Genomic DNA, 5000 nt, shown 5'->3' on the forward strand with positions numbered 1-5000 from the left:
TGAAACTGAAACTGTTGTTGTTGTTGTTCTTCTTCTTCTTCTGTTGTTTTTGCTTCGATTGTTTCTGTAGTTTTGATCGAAACCCCGGATGCTGGTGTTTGCTCGGCTCACGTGTTTGCACACGAAGTGAATCTCTGTCAAAACCCCGAGTCATATATTTGTATTTCTTGTTATTTTTTTCAAATTAATTAATTAATTTTTATCTTTTTATTTTTCTATTATTATTATTATTATTATTATTACCAATCTTCTTTTGATTACCCCCCCCTCCCCCCTTTATTTTCTTTCTTTGTTTATTTTAAATATCTGTTTTCTTTATTTATTTATCATTGATTTTTATTTCATTTTCAGTAGAAGAAAATAGACAACTGCAATTCTTTAGGCTCTTGGCAAAACCTGACAATGTGAAATTGCATCACAACATGTACGTCATGGCGTGTTTGCGTCATAATAGCTGCGTAAGAGTGACCCTGGTAACATGTCACCACCTTGAGGAAGGAACGTGATCGTTCCGAAAATTTGGAATATTTGACAGATTGACGTGTTTGTTTTTCTTTTTTCTCTTTATATATATATATAATATATATATATATATATATATATATATATATATATGTGTGTGTGTGTGTGTGTGTGTGTGTGTGTGTGTGTGTGTGTGTGTGCGCGTGTGTTTGGGGGTGGGGTAAACGTAGACAAAATCTTTTTTGTGTGGAAATACTTTGTTCCGACACCAAATTCGGCTTAAAGATAGGAAAAAAAAATCGTCCCCAACATTCTAATAATAACGACAATACGCTTCTGGGAAGGGCACATTAATGATAGAATATCCAAACATGTTCCCACTGCCAGGTTACTGTTACATTTTCTTCTTTTAATTTACAATATTTAGCACTGTTTATCTGACATGATTATTGTCACATATTGTGACACTGATCAATACAGTAATTTAATGTTACCATTTAATTTGTACATACAGGAACTTCTACTTAAAAAAAAAAAAAAAAAAAAAAAAATTATTTTATTTTATTTTGCCTTTGAAAGACTTTTTTTTCTATGACGATACAAAGAGTTTGTTTTTTTTAGCCATGACAGCATATACCGTGAACAGTTACTAAATATAATATACGACCGCTCCATAAGTCTACAATGCCAGTTAATGGAACAAAAACACTGATCCACTCTGACATCATTAGTGAAATGGACCTGACCCAGTCTGACAGTTACAGTTTCAATTTCTCAAGGAGGCGTCACTGCGTTCGGACAAATCCATATACGAGGAACTTCTACTTAGTATACTGGAGCTTACATCTGCCAGGAGCAGCAAAAGCCAGCCTGCTAATGAGACATCAATCTGAATAAATTATACGATGTTTTTTTTTTTTTTTCTGAAAGGAATATCACTCATCTAAAACATTAAATTTTATATTACGACTCAAGGCATAGAAAAGCTGTTGTGTTTTTCACTCATTGTAAATGTTTCACACGTTCTGATTTCTTCTAAGTGGTCAGTTGTCGGAACGTCTTTGGCATTGTCCATTTTATGGATGTTCATTATCAGGACGGACATTGTACCGATAGCACGCGACAACATAATTATTACAGTGTTAGGAAGCGAAGGGAGCAGCTAGGTATTGTGCATTACAGTGTTAGGAAGCGAAGGGGGCAGCTAGGTATTGTGCATTACAGTGTTAGGAAGCGAAGGAGGTAGCTAGGTATTGTGCATTACAGTGTTAGGAAGCGAAGGGGGCAGCTAGGTATTGTGCATTACAGTGTTAGGAAGCGAAGGGAGCAGCTAGGTATTGTGCATTACAGTGTTAGGAAGCGAAGGGGGCAGCTAGGTATTGTGCATTACAGTGTTAGGAAGCGAAGGGGGCAGCTAGGTATTGTGCATTACAGTGTTAGGAAGCGAAGGGGGCAGCTAGGTATTGTGCATTACAGTGTTAGGAAGCGAAGGGGGCAGCTAGGTATTGTGCATTACAGTGTTAGGAAGCGAAGGGGGCAGCTAGGTATTGTGCATTACAGTGTTAGGAAGCGAAGGGGGCAGCTAGGTATTGTGCATTACAGTGTTAGGAAGCGAAGGGGGCAGCTAGGTATTGTGCATTACAGTGTTAGGAAGCGAAGGGGGCAGCTAGGTATTGTGCATTACAGTGTTAGGAAGCGAAGGGGGCAGCTAGGTATTGTGCATTACAGTGTTAGGAAGCGAAGGGGGCAGCTAGGTATTGTGCATTACAGTGTTAGGAAGCGAAGGAGGCAGCTAGGTATTGTGCATTACAGTGTTAGGAAGCGAAGGAGGCAGCTAGGTATTGTGCATTACAGTGTTAGGAAGCGAAGGAGGTAGCTAGGTATTGTGCATTACAGTGTTAGGAAGCGAAGGGGGCAGCTAGGTATTGTGCATTACAGTGTTAGGAAGCGAAGGAGGCAGCTAGGTATTGTGCATTACAGTGTTAGGAAGCGAAGGGGGCAGCTAGGTATTGTGCATTACAGTGTTAGGAAGCGAAGGGGGCAGCTAGGTATTGTGCATTACAGTGTTAGGAAGCGAAGGAGGCAGCTAGGTATTGTGCATTACAGTGTTAGGAAGCGAAGGGGGCAGCTAGGTATTGTGCATTACAGAGTTAGGAAGCGAAGGGGGCAGCTAGGTATTGTGCATTACAGTGTTAGGAAGCGAAGGGGGCAGCTAGGTATTGTGCATTACAGTGTTAGGAAGCGAAGGGGGCAGCTAGGTATTGTGCATAGGTCTCTTCACCCACTGCACAAGATTTCTTCCGATCTTCCAAATCAACATGTGTGCAGACCTGCTAGTGCCTGAACCCTCTACGTGTGTATACGTACGCAGAAGATAAAATACGCGCGTTAAAGATCCTGTAAACCATGTCAGCGTTCGGCGGGTTATGGAAAAAAACAACATACCCAGCATGCAAACCCCCGAAAACGTAGTATAGCTGCCTACATAAACAAAACGGTCATACACGTAAATTGTTACATGTCTGTCTGAGTGTGTATGTGTGCGTGCCTGAAATCTGATGGAATGACACAGGAAAGATAAGATGAGCGCCAAATGGCAGATGTCAGACGGCTCTACCCTGTTGTGCAAATGACCCCGTGTTTTGAACAGCGCTTAGAGCTTGGTCTCCGACCGAGGATAAACGCTATTTAAGTATCCATATCATTCATTCATGATTGTCCGAAGTGATTATCGTGTACATTACACCCAGGAAATTAGTTTGCGGATTTTGTTACGATCTATCGAATTATAAAGTTCCGTGATGAAGACAAGGGGGAAGTTTTAAAACTTTCATAAAACTATAATAATTCTATGATGTTCGTAAACGGCAATCGATGCGGACTGATTCAAATAGAATTATTGCTTCGTTTTCAGCACACGCAGCTTTCAGTTCAACGAAATGTCTTTTCTGATGGTGAGTTGATGACCCCCGCTCGCCCCCACCCCCCTCCCCCTTAACCATTCATCGCTGGTGTTTTTGATTTTCTTGTTGTTGTACAGCACTAATCACACGTAAGCCATGAAGGCTTTGCCTCTTGTTTCGTTGGCTGCTCTAATCATCAACTAGCGTTAAGCGCGAGCTTTTTTTTTTTTTTTTTTTTTTTTTTTTTTAAAGTAAAAGCACGTGTTTTGGCAACAACTAAATGATGCCATCTGAGAGAAAGTGAGAAAACACTAAACACTGAAATGTCATGTACGCATGCATGTGTGTGTCTAAAATATGTGTGTTTATAAGGAATGTATTTCTTTTTAATCTTGATATTTTCATTGTTTGGTGGATCATGCTTTTTAAATTTTTTTTTATTCATTCTGTGAACGCGTTGGATTGAGTTGTTGTAATGTTTTTATGTTATGTTTATATCTGACTCGATGATGTAAGGCGCTTTGAGCAGCATTAGTACTGGATATCGCGCCATAGAAAAGTTATGAATGATTATTAATTATTATCAATTATTATTATTATTATTATTATTATTATTATTATTATTATTATTATTAGCCGAAAAGCTCTGGTGACATAGTAAGTACTAATCAGAACAAAATGGTGCAAATTAGATAAAATGGAACAGAAAGAAAAAACCAACAAACCAGAAATGAAACAACATAAACAAATAAGAGATTTGCGACACTTTGGCACTTTGTCATTAGCTTGAAGTACATGTGACAGGGGGATAATGTGCCTTTTTTCAGTCGTTCGTCTCCAAGGTTTGGACAGTACACAGAAAACAAAGTACAGATAAACCATATAATAAATATTTACGCATGTAACATCGACACACATCATATCAGTTTCAGTTTCAGTTTCACTTTCTCAAGGAGGCGTCACTGCGTTCGGACAAATATATCAATACAAACACATACTAAAGTACATATGATACTGAAATAATCATTTATGCCGCAACAACAAAACCCATCATATCAATACGAAAACATCAAATAATTACAATGTCGAGGTTGACCATCCAAATGTAGCCCTTCCTTTTTATATATGCTTTTTTCCTCATAGAACCCATATTAATTTTTAATTGATTAATGAGTATTTGGACCGGTGATGGACGTTTTCCGTGTATTTATTGCCAGTTTTGTTTGTAACATGCTATAAGTCTGTCCTTAAATTCCGATACAAAGCTGCTCTCGTGCCCTACTCCTTGGCACATCCAAACAAGATCAGAGAGAGAGAGAGAGAGAGAGAGAGAGAGAGAGAGAGAGAGAGAGGGTGCACTTGTGTGTGGGAGTGAGTGAGTGAGTGAGAGAGAGAGAGTGTGTGTGTGTGTATGTGTGTGTGTGTGTGTATGTGTGTGTGTGTGTGTGGATGGGGGCCCACACGCACACACACACACACAAACACACGCACACGTGCACCTCCCTACTCTCTCTTTCCCTCACACAAGCATACATATCCTAAAAATAAATTTCAGCCACTTGACAAAACATCACGCTCTTCCTGAACAGGCTGTCTGTTCCCTCATAAAGATAAGTGGAACCTCCTCAACATACT

The 5000-nt window shown here is 39.4% G+C and overlaps 1 protein-coding gene across 2 annotated transcripts in view; it reads right to left on the minus strand.

Moving 5' to 3' along the window:
- Nucleotides 1-5000, minus strand: part of LOC143276550 (vasoactive intestinal polypeptide receptor 1-like) — a 251435-nt gene that overhangs the window by 209443 nt on the left and 36992 nt on the right. The window lies entirely within an intron of this gene.

The sequence above is a fragment of the Babylonia areolata genome, chromosome 2 (assembly GCF_041734735.1).
Source record: "Babylonia areolata isolate BAREFJ2019XMU chromosome 2, ASM4173473v1, whole genome shotgun sequence".
Lineage (NCBI taxonomy): Eukaryota > Metazoa > Mollusca > Gastropoda > Neogastropoda > Buccinidae > Babylonia > Babylonia areolata.